Genomic DNA, 25,278 nt, shown 5'->3' on the forward strand with positions numbered 1-25,278 from the left:
GGGTGATGAAGTCATGGGTGGTGAAGTAGTGGATGAGTCAGTAATGGGTAGTGAAATAAGGGGTGATGCGGCAATGGGTGATGAAGTAATGAAAAGGCAGTTATACGAGGTATAGTAATGAGTGAAGAAATGTGTGGTAAAGTAATGGGTGAGGCAGTAATGGGTGGTGAAGTAATGGACATTAAGAGGTGAGACCATCATGGGCCTCCTGTGTTGGGGGGAGGGGGGGCCACCTCATGGTCGCCGGGGCCAGGGCGGGCCGACCTTCAGTGCGGCTCGAACCGTCATCGGGTAAGGTTACGCCACTCAGGCTCCTGCTCTCTCACCAACGTGCTGACCATTTCCTCTTGTGTTGATAACCCTAGCAAGGCCAGACGTTTATAAGCCAGTTCCCACATTACACTGAGTGGTCGGTACGCAGCACAGGTGTACACGGCCATATTAGGAAAAATTGAAATGTAAATTCAAGGAATTTGAAGCCTGAGGGAGGAGACATGAGCGGGCCAGGTGAAGTTTGTATGATGCTTGTTCACGGACACTTGTAGTACATCGAACCCCACTTGCCCCACCGCTACAAGCACACCCTCCTCCCCGACGTCACCTGGGGCGTTCCTCGCCACCCGCCGCTGGGATGATGGAGCTGGGAGACTCCTGTCATACTTAAAGGTGTTTCATGACCGTGGGACGAGAGAACTATTCTTGGTGTATTCCAGTGTAGTGTAGTATCGTGTGTAAGTGTCCACAAGGAGTCATAATGTGCTCAGAACGACTGACGTAGTGCTGTGAACCCGAGACACCATCCACGTTGCCGTACCTTAATTAACACTAACGATGAAGACCACAGGCGTATAGCATCGCTGGATCATGCCAGGGGGAAGGGCCAGCCACCCGGGGAGCTAGTGACACACAGCGCTACCACCTTACCCTCCACCACTCAGGGGAGTGTACTGACCTCCTCCCTAGCATCCAGGTGAGTGTACTTGCTGCATTCCTAGCACCCAGAGATGTACTATCTTCCTCCACACCACCCAAGTGAGTGTACTGTCTTTCTTCCCAGCATCCAGGTAAACACTGTTCTCCTCCCAAACACACATGTCAGTGTACTGCCCACCTCCCAGCACCCAAGGTGTACTTCCCTCCTCTCATGCAGCCTGGGAGAGTAGTGCCCACCTCCCAGGGAGTATACCATCTTGCTGATGCACTCGTAAGGCACTCTCTCATGCCGTAAGCACTTCTTGCCTCATGTTATGAGGTGGTGAGAGTGGAGCACCTGGTAATGTATGGTCAGCAGTCAATAACATGCAGCAGTGGCTGGCAACCTCCCTCCTCACCAGTGGCATTATACTGTCATGTTCCCGATGGCAATACACTGACGTCCACTTCATTAACAATCTGACGTCCACTTGACTCTTCCAATCTGACGTCCACTTAACTCTTCCAGTCTGACGTCCACTTAACTCTTCCAGTCTGACGTCCACTTAACTCTTCCAGTCTGACGTCCACTTAACTCTTCCAGTCTGGCGTCCACTTACCTGTACTAATCTGACGTCCACTTGACTCTACCAATCTTGAATAAGAATAGAATGTTGATTGGGATGAGCAGTCCAGGAAGGTATGTGGAGGATGATTAGTGATCTGGGGAGTGTAGGAAAGCTGGGGTGACAACAGCGGAGTGTAGAATGACTGGCCTCATGATTGTAGGCCTTAGGAGTCTATGGTAGCTGGGATGGAGCCGAAAGGCTTTGGGAGTTTAGGGTCGCTGGGAATGATACCCTGAGGCCTAGGGAGTGTTGAGGAGCAAGGGTGATGACTGGGGAGTATATGGTAGCTGGGGTGATGACTGTAAGCCTGGGAAGTGTACTGCAGCTGCAGACCTAGGGTGATGACTAGTGGGTGGGAAGTATAAGGTAACAGGGTTGATGAGGGAGAACCTTGAGAGTGTTAGATAGCTTGGGTATTGACTGGGGAGGAAACACTGGATGGAGATAATGGTTGGAAGCGGAAACACTGGATGGAGGTAATGGTTGGAAGCGGAAACACTGGATGGAGATAATGGTTGGAAGCGGAAACACTGGATGGAGATAATGGTTGGAAGCGGAAACACTGGATGGAGATAATGGTTGGAAGCGGAAACACTGGATGGAGATAATGGTTGGAAGCGGAAACACTGGATGGAGATAATGGTTGGAAGCGGAAACACTGGATGGAGATAATGGTTGGAAGCGGAAACACTGGATGGAGATAATGGTTGGAAGCGGAAACACTGGATGGAGATAATGGTTGGAAGCGGAAACACTGGATGGAGATAATGGTTGGAAGCGGAAACACTGGATGGAGATAATGGTTGGAAGCGGAAACACTGGATGGAGATAATGGTTGGAAGCGGAAACACTGGATGGAGATAATGGTTGGAAGCGGAAACACTGGATGGAGATAATGGTTGGAAGCGGAAACACTGATGGAGATAATGGTTGGAAGCGGAAACACTGGATGAGATAATGGTTGAAGCGGAAACACTGGATGGAGATAATGGTTGGAAGCGGAAACACTGGATGGAGATAATGGTTGAAGCGGAAACACTGGATTGGAGATAATGGTTTGGTAAGCGGAAACACTGGATGGAGATAATGGTTGGAAGCGGAAACACTGGATGGAGATAATGGTTGGAAGCGGAAACACTGGATGGAGATAATGGTTGGAAGCGGAAACACTGGATGGAGATATGGTTGGAAGCGGGAAACACTGGATGGAGATAATGGTTTGGAAGCGGAAACACTGGATGGAGATAATGGTGGAAGCGGAAACACTGGATGGAGATAATGGTTGGAAGCGGAAACACTGATGGAGATAATGGTTGGAAGGCGGAAACACTGGAAGGAGATAATGGTTGGAAGCGGAAACACTGGATGGAGATAAATGGTTGGAAGCGGAAACACTGGATGGAGATAATGGTTGGAAGCGGAAACACTGGATGGAGATAATGGTTGGAAGCGGAAACACTGGATGGAGATAATGGTTGGAAGCGGAAACACTGGATGGAGATAATGGTTGGAAGCTTCAAGAGTTTAAGGTAGCTTGTGTGACGATTGCAGCCCTAGGGAGTGTAAGGTCTTAGGGTTAAGGCTGGAGGCCTGGGGAGTATAAGGTAGGTGGGGTCGTAGCTGATGTCCTGGGGAGTATAAGGGAGGTGGGGTCGTAGCTGATGTCCTGGGGAGTATAAGGTAGGTGGGGTCATAGCTGATGTCCTGGGGAGTATAAGGTAGGTGGGGTCATAGCTGATGGCCTGGGGAGTATAAGGTAGGTGGGGTCATAGCTGATGGCCTGGGGAGTATAAGGTAGGTGGGGTCATAACTGATGGCCTGGGGAGTATAAGGTAGGTGGGGTCATAACTGATGGCCTGGGGAGTATAAGGTAGGTGGGGTCATGGCTGGTGACCTGGGGAGTATAAGGTAGGTGGGGTCATAACTGATGGCCTGGGGAGTATAAGGTAGGTGGGATCATAACTGGCGAACTCTGGAGTATAAGGTAAGCGGGATCATGGGAGGTGAACTGTGGAGTATAAGGTAAGCGGGATCATGGGAGGTGAACGGTGGAGTATAAGGTAAATGGGTTCATCTGTGGTGAACTGTGGAGTGTAAGATAGTGGTGGTTTTGGCTGGTGACCTGGGAAGTGTGAGGGGTATGACCTGGTACTAGGGAGGGTGGTGTTCACAACATGTTATTATGACAGGTACTTTATATGTTTTACCTTAGATGATAACTGAAGGTACAACAGTCCACACACACACACACACACACACACACACACACACACAGCTGGGGTGGGCAGTGTTAGCTGCTTGTGGTGTGTTGGTTCACCGTTAGTAGCAGCAGGCGGACTTACAGACGTGGGTAGTATCCTTAATGTGTCATCATGTGTCAACATAATGTATCACCCATCATGTGTCAACATATTATCTTCATCATGTGTCATGTGCCAAAATAATGTGCCCTACATCATGTGTCACCATGTGTCAACATCTTGTGTCATGTATCAACACTATGTGTCCTACATCGTGTGTGACCATGTGTCAACATCATGTGTCCTACCTCATGTGTCACCATGTGTCAACATCATGTGTCCTACATCATGTGTCATCATGTATCAACACAATGTGTCCTCATCATATGTCAACATCATGTCTTTATCATGTCATCATGTGCCAACATAATGTGTCCTAATTCATGTGTCGTCTTGTGTCATCATCATGTGTCATCATATGTCCTCATCGTGTCTTATCATGTGCCAACATAATGTGTCCTAATTCATGTGTCGTCATGTGTCATCATCATGTGTCATCATATGTCCTCATCGTGTGTTATCATGTGCCAACATAATGTGTCCTAATTCATGTGTCGTCATGTGTCAACATAATGTGTCATCATGTGCCAACATAATGTGTCCTAATTCATGTGTCGTCATGTGTCAACATCATGTGTCGTCATATGTCAACATAATGTGTCCTCATCATGTGTCAACATAATGTGTCATCATGTGTCAACATAAAGTATCATCATGTGCCAACATGATGTGTCCTAATTCATGTGTCGTCATGTGTCAACATCATGTGTCGTCATATGTCAACATAATGTGTCCTCATCATGTGTCAACATGTGTCATCATGTGTCAACATAAAGTATCATCATGTGCCAACATAATGTGTCCTAATTCATGTGTCGTCATGTGTCAACATCATGTGTCGTCATATGTCAACATAATGTGTCCTCATCATGTGTCAACACAGTGTATATACCTCAAGAAGGCAATTATTTGTGCACATAACTTAAGCTTAATCCTTCACGTTTGTCGCACTTACATTGTGATCTGAATCTCACTTTTATCTTCCGAAAAATAAAGTTTTCTCCTGACCCAGTAACAAATTGACCCAGTAGCATCCTGACCCAGTAACATCCTGACCCAGTAACATCCTGACCCAGTAACAAATTGACCCAGTAGCATCCTGACCCAGTAACATCCTGACCCAGTAACATCCTGACCCAGTAACAAATTGACCCAGTAGCATCCTGACCCAGTAACATCCTGACCCAGTAACAAATTGACCCAGTAGCATCCTGACCCAGTAACATCCTGACCCAGTAACATCCTGACCCAGTAGCATCCTGACCCAGTAACATCTTGACCCAGTAACATCTTGACCCAGTAACATCCTGACCCACTAACATCCTGACCCAGTAGCATCCTGACCCAGTAACATCCTGACCCAGTAACATCCTGACCCAGTAACAAATTGACCCAGTAGCATCCTGACCCAGTAACATCCTGACCCAGTAACAAATTGACCCAGTAGCATCCTGACCCAGTAACATCCTGACCCAGTAACATCCTGACCCAGTAGCATCCTGACCCAGTAACATCTTGACCCAGTAACATCTTGACCCAGTAACATCCTGACCCAGTAACATCTTGACCCAGTAACATCCTGACCCAGTAACATCCTGACCCAGTAGCATCCTGACCCAGTAACATCCTGACCCAGTAGCATCCTGACCCAGTAACATCTTGACCCAGTAACATCTTGACCCAGTAACATCCTGACCCAGTAACATCCTGACCCAGTAGCATCCTGACCCAGTAACATCCTGACCCAGTAACATCCTGACCCTAGTAACAAATTGACCCAGTAGCATCCTGACCCAGTAACATCCTGACCCAGTAACAAATTGACCCAGTAGCATCCTGACCCAGTAACATCCTGACCCAGTAACATCCTGACCCAGTAGCATCCTGACCCAGTAACATCTTGACCCAGTAACATCTTGACCCAGTAACATCCTGACCCAGTAACATCTTGACCCAGTAACATCTTGACCCAGTAACATCCTGACCCAGTAACATCTTGACCCAGTAACATCCTGACCCAGTAGCATCCTGACCCAGTAACATCTTGACCCAGTAACATCTTGACCCAGTAACATCCTGACCCAGTAACATCTTGACCCAGTAACAAATTGACCCAGTAGCATCCTGACCAAGTAACATCTTGACCCAGTAACATCTTGACCCAGTAACATCTTGACCCAGTAACAAATTGACCGAGTAACATCCTGACCCAGTAACATCTTGACCCAGTAACATCTTGACCCAGTAACATCTTGACCCAGTAACATTCTGACCCAGTAACATCTTGACCCAGTAACATCTTGACCCAGTAACATCTTGATCCAGTAACATCCTGAACCAGTAACATCTTGACCCAGTAATATCCTGACCCAGTAACATCTTGACCCAGTAACATCCTGACCCAGTAACATCTTGACCCAGTAACATCTTGATCCAGTAACATCCTGACCCAGTAACATCTTGACCCAGTAATATCCTGACCCAGTAACATCTTGACCCAATAACATCCTGACCCAGTTACATCGTTCCAAGTAATACTTTGGCGAATAACTGGTGAAGTGTTCGGGGATCTACACCCCTACACCCCGGGCTGGGCCCAAGGTGTTGGGTTGGGTCGTTGGTCGACCAAGCTGTTGGAAGCCGCATCCCGCAGGCCCACACAGCCCTTACTGGTCATCAGTGGTACACTTTGTAGGTACTTGTCCAGTGTACCTTCTCTACCGTGCAGCATCCCATGTTGTTTGTGATGGTATATGGCAAGCTAGGTGGTGAGGGAGGAGTCCTGGCCCTGCATATGGCACCTTTGGATCTCAGAGGAAGTTTGCTACAAAGTCTTCCATGCTTGTCGTGCCAGTAGGGTCTTATTTCCCAATGTAAGATGGGAACCATACCTTCTAGGATGTTCCAGGTGCACATGATGATACATCTCTCCCGTTCTGCCTGCCAGCCAGTACAGCCACACAGATTTCAGCCGGTCCCAGTAATTTTGTTTACCACATTGATATGCTTTGTGGAAGATCTTTGAATACTTTCTAATGCAGTAATTTCACTTGCCTTTTAGGGTGATGTTATAACTCAACAATATTAAGTTCGTAAGACAATTAGTGCCTTGAATAATATTACCATTGGTTTTCTTGCCTTGTCTTGAAAGTCCGCAGGATCCAGCCTGCCATCCTTCTGGAGGAGACAACAGTTGTGTCATTATGTTGGCAGGAGTGAGATCGTTAAACGTCATTACTTCAAGGTCTTTCACATAATGCAACTAGTTTGTGATAGCGATCATGTCTGACCGGTATTCTGTGTTATTTTTCATCTCTTCATTTTCCCCATACCGGAGAAGTTGAAACTTATCTCCAATGAAAAGGTATGTTTTCCCGGTGGCCCAGTTGAAGACTATCCATGTCTCTGTAGTGTTTCAGGTTCCTCTACCGATGTGATTCTCATCCTCATTTTTGTATTATCTGCAAAGGATGATATGAAACTGTGGCTCATCATGGTCATCCTTTCATTGGCTTCACCAACTCTTGTGTTGGGGTGCTGATGTCTGCCACTTGTCGGGGGGTTACTGTTGTAGTGGGTTTGTGGGTAACGAGAGCACACATCTGGTGGTCGTCTTTTGTAGGTACAACAATGAACTATATTTTCCTGGATTATTTGGGTATTGTATAAGTAAAAGTATTTTGGGTGATTAATTATTTCATTAAGAGTTTTGTTTTCTTGTTTTTCATTTGTTTATGTAACATTTGTATCTTATGTCATTTACATGATTGGTTTTTGGCCTTCCTTCGCTGTATGAGTTGTGGATTCTGGAGAAACTTAGCAGTTGTTTTCCTCCTCCTGTAAGGTTCTCGTCTTCCTGGTTGTAACTAACCTTCAAGCTGCTGCTGGTGTATGTTGGTTATAACTAAGCTACCGCTGGTGTATGTTGTATGTTGGTTATAACTAAGCTTCTGCTGGTGTATGTTGTATTTTGGTTATAACTATGCTGCTGCTGGTTTATGTTGTATGTTGGTTATAACTAAGCTGCTGCTGGTGTATGTTGTATATTGCTTGTAACTAAGCTGCTGCTGGTGTATGTTGTATGTTGGTTATAACTAAGCTGCTGGTGGCGTATGTGTTGGTTATAACTAAGCTGCTGCTGGTGTATGTTGTATGTTGGTTATAACTAAGCTGCTGCTGGTGTATGTTGTATATTGCTTGTAACTAAGCTGCTGCTGGTGTATGTTGTATTTTGGTTATAACTAAGCTGCTGGTGGCGTATGTGTTGGTTATAACTAAGCTGCTGCTGGTGTATGTTGTATGTTGGTTATAACTAAGCTGCTGCTGGTGTATGTTGTATATTGCTTGTAACTAAGCTGCTGCTGGTGTATGTTGTATGTTGGTTATAACTAAGCTGCTGGTGGCGTATGTGTTGGTTATAACTAAGCTGCTGCTGGTGTATGTTGTATGTTGGTTATAACTAAGCTACTGCTGGTGTACGTTGTATGTTGGTTATAACTAAGCTGCTGCTGGTTTATGTTGTATGTTGGTTATAACTAAGCTACTGCTGGTGTACGTTGTATGTTGGTTATAACTAAGCTTCTGCTGGTGTATGTTGTATGTTGGTTATAACTAAGCTGCTGCTGGTGTATGTTGTATGTTGGTTATAACTAAGCTGCTGTTGGTGTATGTTGTATATTGGTTATAACTAAGCTGCTGCTGGTATATGTTGTATGTTGGTTATAACTAAGCTGCTGCTGGTGTATGTTGTATGTTGGTTATAACTAAGCTACTGCTGGTGTACGTTGTATGTTGGTTATAACTAAGCTGCTGCTGGTTTATGTTGTATGTTGGTTATAACTAAGCTACTGCTGGTGTACGTTGTATGTTGGTTATAACTAAGCTTCTGCTGGTGTATGTTGTATGTTGGTTATAACTAAGCTGCTGCTGGTGTATGTTGTATGTTGGTTATAACTAAGCTACTGCTGGTGTACGTTGTATGTTGGTTACAGAAGCTGCTGCTGGTGTATGTTGTATGTTGATTATAACTAAGCTGCTGCTTCTGTATGTTGGTTATAACTAAGCTGCTGCTGCTGGTGTATGTTGTATGTTGGTTATAACTAAGCTGCTGCTGCTGGTGTATGTTGTATGTTGGTTATAACTAAGCTGCTGCTGCTGGTGTATGTTGTATGTTGGTTATAACTAAGCTGCTGCTGCTGGTGTATGTTGTATGTTGGTTATAACTAAGCTGCTGCTGCTGGTGTATGTTGTATGTTGGTTATAACTAAGCTGCTGCTGGTATATGTTGTATGTTGGTTATAACTAAGCTGCTGTTGGTGTATGTTGTATATTGGTTATAACTAAGCTGCTGCTGGTATATGTTGTATGTTGGTTATAACTAAGCTGCTGTTGGTGTATGTTGTATATTGGTTATAACTAAGCTGCTGCTGGTGTATGTTGTATGTTGGTTATAACTAAGCTGCTGTTGGTGTATGTTGTATGTTGGTTATAACTAAGCTGCTGCTGGTATATGTTGTATGTTGGTTATAACTAAGCTGCTGTTGGTGTATGTTGTATATTGGTTATAACTAAGCTGCTGCTGGTGTATGTTGTATGTTGGTTATAACTAAGCTGCTGCTGGTGTATGATGTATGTTGACCTGTCGTCCTCATCACAGTTTGCCAAGCTTAACACAGTTCCTCTGTACCTTCACACAGTGTCTCACCAGGCAGGCCTATACTGCTGGCCACATTCCATTCTTCCTTCCAGGAAGGCTGTATAGGTGCAGTTCTATCAGAGAGAGAGAGAGAGAGAGAGAGAGAGAGAGAGAGAGAGAGAGAGAGAGAGAGAGAGAGAGAGAGAGAGACTGTGACAGTGAAATCATTTCTCTGGGAGATACAGGAAGAACACAAATACATAGAAGAGACATTGACGAGATGTGGAGTGTAAGATGTACAGACACATTCACGATATACACAGAGCAGGACACAGAAAGAGATAGAGATATACACAGAACAGGACACAGAAAGAGATAGAGATATACACAGAACAGGACGCAGAAAGAGATAGAGATATACACAGAACAGGACACAGAAAGAGATAGAGATATACACAGAGCAGGACACAGAAAGAGACAGAGATATACACAGAACAGGACACAGAAAGAGATAGAGATATACACAGAACAGGACACAGAAAGAAATAGAGATATACACAGAACAGGACACAGAAAGAGATAGAGATATACACAGAACAGGACACAGAAAGAGATAGAGATATACACAGAACAGGACACAGAAAGAGATAGAGATATACACAGAACAGGACACAGAAAGAGATGGAGATATACACAGAGCAGGACACAGAAAGAGATAGAGATATACACAGAGCAGGACACAGAAAGAGATAGAGATATACACAGAGCAGGACACAGAAAGAGATAGAGATATACACAGAACAGGACACAGAAAGAGATAGAGATATACACAGAACAGGACACAGGAAGAGATAGAGATATACACAGAGCAGGACACAGAAAGAGATAGAGATATACACAGAACAGGACACAGAAAGAGATAGAGATATACACAGAACAGGACACAGAAAGAGATAGAGATATACACAGAACAGGACACAGAAAGAGATAGAGATATACACAGAGCAGGACACAGAAAGAGATAGAGATATGCACAGAACAGGACACAGAAAGAGATAGAGCTATACACAGAACAGGACACAGAAAGAGATAGAGATATACACAGAACAGGACACAGAAAGAGATAGAGATATACACAGAACAGGACACAGAAAGAGATAGAGATATACACAGAACAGGACACAGAAAGAGATAGAGATATACACAGAACAGGACACAGAAAGAGATAGAGATATACACAGAACAGGACACAGAAAGAGATAGAGATCCAGAAAGCCCTGCCCAGTTGTCACGTCAGGAGTCATGAGTCGTGAACATTTCATCAGCTGCAGCTGACATCACTCATGACGTCAACTGCAGCTGACATCACTCATGACGTCAACTGCAGCTGACATCACTCATGACGTCAACTGCAGCTGACATCACTCATGACGTCAACTACAGCTGACATCACTCATGACGTCAACTGCAGCTGACATCACTCATGACGTCAAACACAGCTGACATCAATGATGACGTCAACTGAGAGAAATTGTAATTATTCTCTTCACTATAAAGTGAGGTGCTGCCTTTACTGGTGGTTCTGTAACACTCCCGTCACACCTGCCACTGTAACTCTCCCGTTATAACTACCACTGTAACTTTACTGTCGCATCTGCCCCTGTTACCTTTGCTGTCACATCTGTCTCTGTGACTTTAATGTCACATCTGTCTCTGTTACTTTAATGTCACATCTGTCTCTGTTACTTTAATGTCACATCTGTCTCTGTTACTTTACTGTCACATCTGTCTCTGTTACTTTGCTGTCACATCTGTTTCTGTTACTTTACTGTCACATCTGTCTCTGTTACTTAGCTGTCACATCTGTCTCTGTTACTTTACTGTCACATCTGTCTCTGTTACTTTAATGTCACATCTGTCTCTGTTACTTTACTGGCACATCTGTCTCTGTTACTTTAATGTCACCCTGTCTCTGTTACTTTACTGTCACATCTATCTCTGTTACTTTACTGTCACATATCTCTGTCACTTTACTGTCACATCTGCCTCTGTTACTTTACTGTCACATGTCTCTGTTACTTTACTGTCACATCTCTCTTTGTTACTTTACTGTCACATCTGTCTCTGTTATTTTACTGTCATGTCTCTGTTACTTTACTGTCACATCTGTCTCTGTTACTTTTCTGTCACATCTGTCTCTGTTACTTTACTGTCACATCTGTCTCTGTGACTTTACTGTTACATGTCTCTGTTACTTTACTGTCACATCTGTCTCTGTTGCTTTACTGTCACATGTCTCTGTTACTTTACTGTCACATCTGTCTCTGTTACCTTACTGTCACATCTTTCTCTGTTACTTTTCTGTCACATCTGTCTCTGTTACTTTACTGTCACACCTGTCTCTGTTACTTTATATCATATCTGTCTCTGTTACTTTTCTGTCACATCTGTATCTGTTACTTTACTGTCACATCTGTCTCTGTTACTTTTCTGTCACATCTGTCTCTGTTACTTTTCTGTCACATCTGTCTCTATTACTTTTCAGTCACACGTTGTTGTTGTCACGGTAAAGTTGTTAGTTCATGAGGTTGTTGTTACAGAAAGGTTGTTAGCTCATGAGGTTGTTGTTACAGAGAGGTTGTTAGCTCATGAGGTTGTCACAGTAAGGTTTTTAGTTCAAGAGGTTGCTGTTGCAGTAAGGTTGTTAGTTCATGAGGTTGTTGTCAGAGTAAGGTTGTTAGTTCTTGAGGTTGTTGTTACAGTAAGGTTGTTAGTTCATGAGGTTGTTGTCAGAGTAAGGTTGTTAGTTCTTGAGGTTGTTGTTACAGTAAGTTTGTTAGTTCATGAGGTTGTTGTCAGAGTAAGGTTGTTAGTTCATGAGGTTGTTGTAACAGTAAGGTTGTTAGTTCATGAGGTTGTTGTCAGAGTAAGGTTGTTAGTTCACGAGGTTGTTGTTACAGTAAGTTTGTTAGTTCATGAGGTTGTTGTCAGAGTAAGGTTGTTAGTTCATGAGGTTGTTATCAGAGTAAGGTTGTTAGTTCATGAGGTTGTTGTCAGAGTAAGGTTGTTAGTTCATGAGGTTGTTACAGTAAGGTTGTTAGTTCATGAGGTTGTTGTCAGAGTAAGGTTGTTAGTTCATGAGGTTGTTGTCAGAGTAAGGTTGTTAGTTCATGAGGTTGTAACAGTAAGGTTGTTAGTTCATGAGGTTGTTATCAAAGTAAGGTTGTTAGTTCATGAGGTTGTTGTTACAGTAAGGTTGTTAGTTCATGAGGTTGTTATCAGAGTAAGGTTGTTAGTTCATGAGGTTGTTGTCAGAGTAAGGTTGTTAGTTCATGAGGTTGTTGTAACAGTAAGGTTGTTAGTTCATGAGGTTGTTGTCAGAGTAAGGTTGTTAGTTCATGAGGTTGTTGTTACAGTAAGGTTGTTAGTTCATGAGGCTGTTGTCAGAGTAAGGTTGTTAGTTCATGAGGTTGTTGTCAGAGTAAGGTTGTTAGTTCATGAGGTTGTTGTAACAGTAAGGTTGTTAGTTCATGAGGCTGTTGTCAGAGTAAGGTTGTTAGTTCATGAGGTTGTTGTCAGAGTAAGGTTGTTAGTTCATGAGGTTGTTGTTACAGTAAGGTTGTTAGTTCATGAGGTTGCTGTTACAGTAAGGTTGTTAGTTCATGAGGTTGTTGTTACAGTAAGGTTGTTAGTTCATGAGGTTGTTGTTACAATAAGGTTGTTAGTTCATGAGGTTGTTGTTACAGTAAGGTTGTTAGTTCTTGAGGTTGTTGGACAGTAAGGTTGTTAGTTCATGAGGCTGTTGTCAGAGTAAGGTTGTTAGTTCATGAGGTTGTTGTTACAGTAAGGTTGTTAGTTCATGAGGTTGTTGTCAGAATAAGGTTGTTAGTTCATGAGGTTGTTATCAGAGTAAGGTTGTTAGTTCATGAGGTTTTTGTTACAGTAAGGTTGTTAGTTCATGAGGTTGTTGTCAGAGTAAGGTTGTTAGTTCATGAGGTTGTCAGATTAAGGTTGTTAGTTCATGAGGTTGTTGTTACAGTAAGGTTGTTAGTTCATGAGGTTGTTGTCAGAGTAAGGTTGTTAGTTCATGAGGTTGTCAGAGTAAGGTTGTTAGTTCATGAGGTTGTTGTTACAGTAAGGTTGTTAGTTCATGAGGTTATTGTTACAGTAAAGTTGTTAGTTCATGAGGTTGTTATCAGAGTAAGGTTGTTAGTTCATGAGGTTGTTGTTACAGTAAGGTTATTAGTTCTTGAGGTTGTTGTAACAGTAAGGTTGTTAGTTCATGAGGTTGTTGTTACAGTAAGGTTGTTAGTTCAAGAGGTTGCTGTTACAGTAAGGTTGTTAGTTCATGAGGTTGTTGTCAGAGTAAGGTTGTTAGTTCATGAGGTTGTTGTCAGAGTAAGGTTGTTAGTTCATGAGGTTGTCAGAGTAAGGTTGTTAGTTCATGAGGTTGTTGTAACAGTAAGGTTGTTAGTTCATGAGGTTGTAACAGTAAGGTTGTTAGTTCATGAGGTTGTTATCAGAGTAAGGTTGTTAGTTCATGAGGTTGTCAGAGTAAGGTTGTTAGTTCATGAGGTTGTTGTAACAGTAAGGTTGTTAGTTCATGAGGTTGTTGTTACAGTAAGGTTGTTAGTTCTTGAGGTTGTTGTTACAGTAAGGTTGTTAGTTCATGAGGTTGTTGTTACAGTAAGGTTGTTAGTTCTTGAGGTTATTGTTACAGTAAGGTTGTTAGTTCATGAGGTTGTTATCAGAGTAAGGTTGTTAGTTCATGAGGTTGTTGTTAGAGTAAGGTTGTTAGTTCACGAGGTTGTTGTAACAGTAAGGTTGTTAGTTCATGAGGTTGTTGTCAGAGTAAGGTTGTTAGTTCATGAGGTTGTTGTAACAGTAAGGTTGTTAGTTCATGAGGTTGTTGTTACAGTAAGGTTATTAGTTCTTGAGGTTGTTGTAACAGTAAGGTTGTTAGTTCATGAGGTTGTTGTTACAGTAAGGTTGTTAGTTCAAGAGGTTGCTGTTACAGTAAGGTTGTTAGTTCATGAGGTTGTTGTCAGAGTAAGGTTGTTAGTTCATGAGGTTGTTGTCAGAGTAAGGTTGTTAGTTCATGAGGTTGTCAGAGTAAGGTTGTTAGTTCATGAGGTTGTTGTAACAGTAAGGTTGTTAGTTCATGAGGTTGTTGTCAGAATAAGGTTGTTAGTTCATGAGGTTGTTTTTACAGTAAGGTTGTTAGGTCATGAGGTTGTAACAGTAAGGTTGTTAGTTCATGAGGTTGTTGTCAGAGTAAGGTTGTTAGTTCATGAGGTTGTTGTCAGAGTAAGGTTGTTAGTTCATGAGGTTGTTGTAACAGTAAGGTTGTTAGTTCATGAGGTTGTAACAGTAAGGTTGTTAGTTCATGAGGTTGTTATCAGAGTAAGGTTGTTAGTTCATGAGGTTGTTGTTAGAGTAAGGTTGTTAGTTCTTGAGGTTGTTGTAACAGTAAGGTTGTTAGTTCATGAGGTTGTTGTTACAGTAAGGTTGTTAGTTCTTGAGGTTGTTGTTACAGTAAGGTTGTTAGTTCACGAGGTTGTTGTAACAGTAAGGTTGTTAGTTCATGAGGTTGTTGTCAGAGTAAGGTTGTTAGTTCATGAGGTTGTTGTAACAGTAAGGTTGTTAGTTCATGAGGTTGTTGTAACAGTAAGGTTGTTAGTTCATGAGGTTGTTGTTACAGTAAGGTTGTTAGTTCATGAGGTTGTTGTTACAGTAAGGTTGTTAGTTCATGAGGTTGTTGTTACAATAAGGTTGTTAGTTCATGAGCTTGTTGTTACAGTAAGGTTGTTAGTTCATGCGGTTGTTGTAACAGTAAGGTTGTTAGTTCTTGAGGTTGTTGTTACAGTAAGGTTGTTAGTTCAAGAGGTTGTTGTTACAGTAAGGTTGTTAGTTCATGAGGTTGTTGTTACAGTAAGGTTGTTAGTTCATGAGGTTGTTGTTACAGTAAGGTTGTTAGTTCATGAGGTTGTTGTTACAGTAAGGTTGTTAGTTCATGAGGTTGTTGTTACAGTAAGGTTGTTAGTTCTTGAGGTTGTTGTTACAGTAAGGTTGTTAGTTTATGAGGTTGTTGTTACAATAAGGTTGTTAGTTCTTGAGGTTGTTGTCAAAGTAAGGTTGTTGGTCCTTATGTTAACCTCATTATCACCTTGTTATTGTCATAGTGTGTTGGCTATACTGACGGTGTTACCAGCTGGGAGCCACACTGGCTACACTTCGTGTGTGTGTGACCAAGGTTATTGCTCATGTGTACCTGAGCCTGGCTGCCTCAAGTGCTGACATCTTGTACTGAGATATTATGGTCACCACAACCATCATTGCCATTACTACGACCATCATCACCATCACCATAACCATTATCATCACCATCATCACAACCATCTCATCACCATAACCACTATCATCACCATCACCATAACCATTATCATCACCATCATCACAACCATCTCATCACCATAACCACTATCATCACCATCACCATAACCACTATCATCACCATCATCACAACCATTCTCATCACCATTATCACAACCATCTCATCACCATAACCACTATCATCACCATCACCATAACCATTATCATCACCATCATCACAACCATCTCATCACCATCATCACAACCATCTCATCACCATAACCACTATCATCACCATCACCATAACCACTATCATCACCATCACCATAACCATTATCATCACCATCATCACAACCATCTCATCACCATCACTAAGATAATTAAGATAAGATGTCTTTATTGTCAAATTTTATACATGATAAGAAATGAAATCCTTTATGACTAGAAGCTTAATTCAAGTTTAGAAAGTATGAGATTTATAAAATAAGAATGATCAAATATCACATAAAATTTCCACATAAAATATTACATAAAAGTACCACATAAAATATCACATAAAAGTGGCACATAAGATCTCACATAAAAGTGTCTAAAAGTGCATAAAAGAGTCTTCTTCCTGACCTCAATGATATTGTTGTAGATGATGATGATAAAGGGTTGTATCTTGCATGATCTCTACCTGCTTCCTTGCACATTCCTGATACAGTGTATCTAATGTTCTACTGTTGGCACACAGTTTTCTAGCTTTCTTAACGATTATCTCAAGTTTATTTTTATTTTTACTGTTTACTTACCATATCAGTCGGTAACTGAGAAACAACATTGATTTTATAGTTGACAGATAAGAAATTATTAATCATTGCGTTGTCTATATGTAGACTATTTAAGAAAAAAGTACAAGCTTTGGGTACATTTCATATACACCATATCAGTATTTGCACTACCTTCTAACTGGTCATCTGTGATAAAGCCTAGACACTTATACTCACTGTTTCTACATTTTCGTCTTCAATCGTAAGTCTGATACATACATGTAGTTCTTCTAAAATATATTATCATCTCTTTAGTTTTCTTTACTTTCAAGTGCAGATAATTTGTTGTACACCACTCAGTAAAGCAAGTAACCCGTGCAATATAATCATTATAATTATCATTTACATTTTTCCTATAAATACTGTATCATGAGAATAGTTTAGAATAGTACAGTTACTAAAGACATCCATCAGTCTGAACAAAGTGGGGGACATAACACATTCCTGGGGTTTACCTGTATTGGTCAAAATTATGTTGGACCATCTCTTTCTCACATCACCACTACTTGTTATTACCTCCCCATTTGCCCCCTTCACCGATGTTCCCATTTGTTCTCTTGTCTTACGCTCTTTATTTACATCCTTCCAAAACATCTTTTTATTCTCCCTAAAATTTGATGATACTCTCTCACCCCAACTCTCATTTGCCCTCTTTTTCACCTCTTGCCCCTTTCTCTTGACCTCCTGCCTTTGTCTTTCATACATCTCACAGTCATTTGCACTATTTCCCTGCAAAACTCGTCCAAATGCCTCTCTCTTCTCTTTCACAGATGATATTACTTCTTCATCTCACCACTCACTACCCTTTCTAATCTGCCCACCTCCCACACTTCTCATGCCACAAGTATCTTTTGCGCAAGCCATCACTACTTCCCTAAATGCATCCCATTCCACCCCCTCTCCCCTAACGTCCTTTACTCTCACCTTTTTCCATTCTGCACTCAGTCTCTCCTGGTACTTCCTCATGCATTCCTCACATGTTTTAGAAGGCGACTAAAGGAGACGGGAGCGGGGGGGCTAAAAACCCTCCCATCCTTGTATTTTAACTTCTAAAAGGGAAAACAGGAGGAGTCACGCGGGGAGTGCTCATCCTCCTCGAAGGCTCAGACTGGGGTGTCTAAATGTGTGTGGATGTAACCAAGATGAGAAAAAAGGAGAGATAGGTAGTATGTTTGAGGAAAGGAACCTGGATGTTTTGGCTCTGAGTGAAACGAAGCTCAAGGATAAAGGAGAAGAGTGGTTTGGAAATGTTTTGGGAGTAAAGTCAGCGTTGGTGAGAGGACAAGAGCAAGGAAGGAGTAGCACTACTGAAACTGGAGTTGTGGGAGTATGTGATGGAGTGTAAGAAAGTAAACTCTAGATTGATATCGGTAAAACTGAATGTGGGTGGAGAGAGATGAGTGATTATTGGTGCATATGCACCTGGGCATGAGAAGAAAGATCATGAGAGGCAAGTGTTTTGGGAGCAGCTGAGTGACTGTGTTAGTAGTTTTGATGCACGAGCCCGGGTCATAGTGATGGGTGATTTGAATGCAAAAGTGAGTAATTTGGCAGTTGAGGGAATAATTGGTGTACATGGGGTGTTCAGTTTTGTAAATGGAAATGGTGAAGAGCTTCTAGATTTGTGTGCTGAAAAAGGACTGGTGATTGGGAATACCTGGTTTAAAAAAAAAGAGAGATAAAAATAAGTATACGTGTGTAAGTAGGAGAGATAGCCAGAGAACGTTATTGGATTACGTGTCAATTGATAGGCGCGTGAAAGAGACCTTTGGATGTTAATGTGCTGAGAGATGCAACTGGAGGGATGTCTGATAATCATCTTGTGGAGGCGAAGGTGAAGATTTGTAGAGGTTTTCAGAAAAGAAGAGGGAATGTTGAGGTGAAGAGAGTGGTGAGAGTAAGTGAGCTTGGGAAGGACACTTGCGTGAAGACGTACCTGGAGAGACTGAGTGCAGAATATATATATATATATATATATATATATATATATATATATATATATATATATATATATATATATATATATATATATATATATATATTCTCTCTTTTGCTTTGTCGCTGTCTCCAGCTTTAGCGAGGTAGCGCAAGGAAACAGACGAGAGAATGGCCCAACACACCCACATACACATGTATATACTTACACCTCCACACATGCAAATATACATACCTATGCATCTCAATTTTTACATATATATACACACACAGACATATACATATATACACATGTACATAATTCATACTGGCTGCCTTTATTCATTCCCATCGCCACCCCACCACACATGAAATAAAAAAAAACCCTCCCCCTCATGTGTGCGAGGTAGCGCTAGGAAAAGACAACAAAGGCCACATTCGTTCACACTCAGTCTCTAGCTGTCATGTAATAATGCACCGAAACCACAGCTCCCTTTCCACATCCAGGCCCCACAGAACTTTCCATGGTAAACTCCAGACGCTTCACATGCCCTGGTTCAATCCATTGACAGCACGTCGACCCCGGTAAATAATGTACGTAAGACAAGGGGATCAATGGGAACTTCAGTGAAGGGGGCTAATGGGGAGGTGATAACAGGTAGTGGTGATGTGAGAAGGAGATGGAATGAGTATTTTGAAGGTTTGTTGAATGTGTTTGATGATAGAGTGGCAGATATAGGGTGTCTTGGTCGAGGTGGTGTGCAAAGTGAGAGGTTAGGGAGAATGTTTTGGTAAACAGAGAAGAGGTAGTAAAAGCTTTGCGGAAGATGAAAGCCGGCAAGGCAGCGGGTTTGGAGGGTATTGCAGTGGAATTTATTAAAAAAGGGGGTGACTGTATTGTTGACTGGTTGGTAAGGTTATTTAATGTATGTATGACTCATGGTGAGGTGCCTGAGGATTGGCGGAATGCTTACATAGTGCCATTGTACAAAGGCAAAGGGGATAAAAGTGAGTGCTCAAATTACAGAGGTATAAGTTTGTTGAGTATCCCTGGGAAATTATGTGGGAGGGTATTGATTGAGAGGGTGAAGGCATGTACAGAGCATCAGATTGGGGAAGAGCAGTGTGGTTTCAGAATTGGTAGAGGATGTGTGGATCAGGCGTTTGCTTTGAAGAATGTATGTGAGAAATACTTAGAAAAACAAATGGATCTGTACGTAGCATTTATGGATCTGGAGAAGGCATATGATAGAGTTGATAGAGATGCTCTGTGGAAGGTATTAAGAATATATGGTGTGGGAGGCAAGTTGTTAGAAGCAGTGAAAAGTTTCCATCGAGGATGTAAGGCATGTGTACGAGTAGGAAGAGAGGAAAGTGATTGGTTCTCAGCGAATGTAAGTTTGCGGCAGGGGTGTGTGATGTCTCCATGGTTGTTTGATTTGTTTATGGATGGGGTTGTTAGGGATGTGAATGCAAGAGTTTCGGAGAAAGGGGCAAGTATGCAGTCTGTTGGGGATGAGAGAGCTTGGGAAGTGAGTCAGTTGTTGTTCGCTGATGATACAGCGCGGGTGGCTGATTCATGTGAGAAACTGCAGAAGCTGGTGACTGAGTTTGGTAAAGTGTGTGAAAGAAGTTAAGAGTAAATGTGAATAAGAGCAAGGTTATTAGGTACAGTAGGGTTGAGGTTGACGTCAAGTCAATTGGGAGGTAAGTTTGAATGGAGAAAAACTGGAGGAAGTAAAGTGTTTTAGATATCTGGGAGTGGATCTGGCAGCGGATGGAACCATGGAAGCGGAAGTGGATCGTAGGGTGGGGAAGGGGGCGAAAATCCTGGGAGCCTTGAAGAATGTGTGGAAGTCGAGAACATTATCTCGGAAAGCAAAAATGGGTATGTTTGAAGGAATAGTGGTTCCAACAATGTTGTATGGTTGCGAGGCGTGGGCTATGGATAGAGTTGTGCGCAGGAGGATGGATGTGCTGGAAATGAGATGTTTGAGGACAATGTGTGGTGTGAGGTGGTTTGATCGAGTAAGTAACGTAAGGGTAAGAGAGATGTGTGGAAATAAAAAGAGCGTGGTTGAGAGAGCAGAAGGGGGTGTTTTGAAATGGTTTTGACACATGGAAAGAATGAGTGAGGAAAGATTGATCGAGAGGATATATGTGTCGGAGGTGGAGGGAACGAGGAGAAGTGGGAGACCAAATTGGAGGTGGAAAGATGGAGCGAAAAATATTTTGTGTGATCGGGGCCTGAACATGCAGGAGGGTGAAAGGAGGGCAAGGAATAGATTGAATTGGATCGATGTGGTATACCGGGGTTGACGTGCTGTCAGTGGATTGAATCAGGGCATGTGAAGCGTCTGGGGTAAACCATGGAAAGCTGTGTAGGTATGTATATTTGCGTGTGTGGACGTATGTATATACATGTGTATGGGGGTGGGTTGGGCCATTTCTTTCGTCTGTTTCCTTGCGCTACCTCGCAAACGCGGGAGACAGCGACAAAGCAAAAAAAAAAAAAAAAAAAAGGAAAAAAAAAAAAAAATATATATATATATATATATATGTATATATATATATATATATATATATATATATATATATATATATATATATATATATATATATATATTCCTATGAGTCCACGGGGAAAATGAAACACGAAAAGTTCCCAAGTGGACTTTCGTGTAATAATCACATCATCAGGGGAGACACAAGAGAGAAATATAACAGTCAGTTGATATAAATCGAAGAGACGAAGCTAGGACGCCATTTGGTATACACGTGATAGTCCAAGACAGGCAACGAGCGTATCATAAACTTATTATGTGGACAAGAAGGTGAATTGTTTACAAATTTTGTCAACAATAAAGTTATCTAATTTGTGTAGACCTTCACTGATATTAAGATTATAATTCTTTGTGTATCTAATGATAGAAGGTTCAATGATATTTCTCGTGGTACTGGAGTTAGAGTTAATGACTGAAATGGCATTACTCCAGTCAATACAATGATCATAGTTTTTAACGTGATTAAACAAGGCATTTGATTCTTGTCCTGTTCTTATACTATATTTATGTTGCTTAAGTCTAACAGAAAGATCTGCCCAACATAAAACTTATCACAATTTCTACATGGCACTTTATAGATGCACCCAGGAGAATTTTCTGGTGAGTTCCTGATAAAGATATTCTTTATAGTATTATATGTATATTCTATTATAGTTTGTTGCTGTCTCTCGCGTTAACGAGGTAACGCAAGGAAACAGACGAAAGAATGGCCCAACCCACCCACATACACATGTTTATACATAAACGCCCACACACGCACATATACATACCTATACATTTCAACGTATACATACGCATACATACACAGACATATACATATATACACATGCACATGTTCATACATGCTGCCTACATCCATTCCCATCGCCACCCCGCGACACACGAAATCGCACCCCCTCCCCCTCCCACACACACACACGCACACGCACACACACACACACACACACACACACACACACACACACACACACACACACACGAGTTAGCGCTAGGAAAAGACAGAAAAGGCCACATTCGTTCACACTCAGTCTCTAGCTGTCATCTGTTATTCACCGAAAAGGCAGCTCCCTTTCCACATACAGGCCCCGCAAAACTTTCCATGGTTTATCCCAGACGCTTTGCATGCCCCCTCCTCCACCCTGTGACTCACTTCCGCTTCCATGGTTCCATCCGCTGCTAAATCCGCTCCCAGATATCTAAAACACTTCACTTCCTCCAGTTTTTCTCCAATCAAACGTACCTCCCAATTAACTTGTCTCTCAACCGTACTGAACCTAATAACCTTGCTTTTATTCACATCTACTCTCAGCTTTCTTCTTTCACACACTTTACCAAACTCTGTCACCAACTTCTGCAGTTTCTCACCTGAGTCAGCCACCAGCGCTGTATCATCAGCGAACAACAACTGACTCACTTCACAAGCCCTATCATCCACAACAGACTGCATACTTGCACCTCTCTCCAAAACTCTTGCATTCACCTCCCCAACCAACCCATCCATAAACAAATTAGATAACCATGGTGACATCACGCACCCCTGCCGCAAACCGACATTCACTGGGAACCAATCACTTTCCTCTCTTCCTACTCGTACGCATGCCTTACATCCTTGGTATAAACTTTTCTCTTCTTCTAGCAACTTGCCTTCCACACCATATACTCTTAATATTTTCCACAGAGCATATCTATCAACTCTATCATATGCCTTCTCCAGATCCATAAATGCTACATACAAACCCATCTGTTTTTCTAAGTATTCTATCACACATTTTTCAAAGCAAACACCTGATCCACACATCCTCTACCATTTCTGAAACCACATTGCTCTTCCCCAATCTGATGCTCTGTACATGCCTTCACCCTCTCAATCAGTACCCTCCCATACAACTTCCCAGGAATACTCAACAAACTTATACCTCTGTAATTTGAACACTCACCTTCATCATCCCCCCTGCCCCTGTACAATGGTACCATGCAGGCACTCCGCCATTCCCCAGGCACTTCATCACGAACTATACACACACCGAACATCTTCACCAACCAATCAACAACATAGCCACCCCTTTCTTTAACAAACTCCACTGTAACAGTATCCAAACCCGCCGCCCTCCGCAAATGACGTAAGGGGAGTGGGGGAGGAATGGGATGTATTTAGGGAAGCAGTGAAGGCTTGCGCAAAAGATGCATGTGGCATGAGAAGCGTGGGAGGTGGACAGATTAGAAAGGGTAGTGAGTGGTGAGATGAAAAGGTAATATTGCTAGTTAAGAGAAGAGAGAGGCGTTTGGACAACTTTTGCAGGGAAGTAGTGCACATGACTGGGAGATTTATAAAAGAAAGCGGCAGGAGGTCAAGAGAAAGGTGCAAGATGTGAAAAAGAGGGCAAATGAGAGTTGGGGTGAGAAAGTATAATTAAATTTTAGGGAGAACAAAAAGATGTTTTGGAAGGAGGTAAATAAAGTGCGTAAGACAAGAGAGCAAATGGGAACATCGGCGAAGGGGGCAAATGGGGATGTAATAGAAATTAATGATAAATTGAGAAGGAGATGGATTGAATATTTTGAAGGTTTGTTGAGCGTGTTTGATTATAGAGTGGTAGATATAGGGTGTTTTGGTTGGGATGGTGTGCGAAGTGAGAGGGTCTGGGAGAATGGTTCGGTGAACAGAGAAGAGGTAATGAAAGCTTTGCAGAAGGTGAAAGCCGGCAAGGCGGCGGGTTTGGATGGTATTGCAGTAGAATTTATATATAAAAAAAAAAAAAGAATGGGGTGACTGTTTTGGTGATTGGTTGGTAAGGATATTCATTGTATGATGAGGTGCCTGAGGATTGGCGGAATGCGTGAATAGTGCCATTGTACAAAGGCAAAGAGGATACAGGTGAATGTTGAAATTATAGAGGCATACGTTTGTTGAGTATTCCTGGGAAATTATATGGGAAGGTATTGATTGAAAGGGTAAAGGCATGTATAGAACATCAGACGGGGGGGGGGGGGGAGCAATGTGGTTTCAGAAGTGGTAGAGGATGTGTGGATCAGATGTTTGCTTTGAAGAATGTATGTGAGAAATACTTAAAAAAAAAAAAGATGGATTTGTATGTTGCATTTATGGATCTGGAGAAGGAATATGACGAGGTAAATAGAGATGCTTTCTGGAAAGTTTTAAGAGTATATGGTGTGGGAGGTAAGTTGCTAGAAGCAGTGAAAAGTTTTTACCAAGGATGTAAGGCATGTGTACGAATAGGAAGAGGAAACTGATTGGTTCCCAGCGAATGTCGTTTGCGGCAGGGGTGCGTGATGTCTCCATGGCTGTTTAATTTATTTAAGGATGGGGTGGTTAGGGAGGTGGATGCAAAAGTTTTGGAGAAAGGTGCGAGTATGCGGTCTGTTGCGGATGAAAGGGCTTGGGAAATGAGTCACTTGTTCGCTGATGATACAGCGCTGGTGGCTGATTCAGGTGAGAAACTGCAGAAGTTGGTGACTGAGTTTGGTAAAGAGTATGAAAGAAGAAAACTGAGAGTAAACGTGAATAAGAGTAAGGTAATTAGGTTCAGTAGGGTAGAGGGACAAGTTAAGTGGGAGGTAATTTTGAATGAAGAAAAACTGGAGGAAGTGAAGTGTTTTAGATATCTGGGAGTGGATTTGGCAGCGGATGGAACCATGGAAGCGGAAGTGAGTCACAGAGTGGGGGAGGGAGCGAAGGTTTTAGGAGCGCTGAAGAATGTGTGGAAGGCGAGAACGTTATCTCGGAGAGCAAAAATGAGTATGTTTGAAGGAATAGTGTTTCCAACAATGTTATATGGTTGCGATGCGTGGGCTAAAGATAGGGTTGTGCGGAGGAGGGTGGATGTGTTGGAAATGAGATGTTTGAGGACAATATGTGGTGTGAGGTGATTTGATCGAGTAAGTAATGAAAGAGTAAGAGAGATGTGTGGTAATAAAACGAGTTGGTTGAGAAAGCAGAAAAGGATGTGTTGAAATGGTTTGGACACATGGAGAGAATGAGTGAGGAAAGATTGACAAAGAGGATATGTGTCAGAGGTGGAGGGAACAAGGAGAAGCGGGAGACCAAATTGGAGGTGGAAG

The 25,278-nt window shown here is 42.3% G+C and overlaps 1 protein-coding gene across 2 annotated transcripts in view; it reads left to right on the top strand.

Moving 5' to 3' along the window:
• Positions 1-268: 268 nt before the first annotated feature.
• LOC139752235 (ADAMTS-like protein 5) overlaps positions 269-25,278 on the top strand; it is a 135,796-nt gene continuing 110,786 nt past the window's right edge. Inside the window, exon 1 of one of the 2 annotated variants that reach the window (XM_071668269.1) lies at positions 269-970. The gene's annotated coding sequence lies outside the window, so the exon portion shown is untranslated. The remainder of the gene's footprint in view (positions 971-25,278) is intronic. The other variant, XM_071668270.1, reaches the window with a different exon arrangement.

Source organism: Panulirus ornatus, chromosome 12, assembly GCF_036320965.1.
Source record: "Panulirus ornatus isolate Po-2019 chromosome 12, ASM3632096v1, whole genome shotgun sequence".
Classification (NCBI taxonomy): Eukaryota; Metazoa; Arthropoda; class Malacostraca; order Decapoda; family Palinuridae; genus Panulirus; species Panulirus ornatus.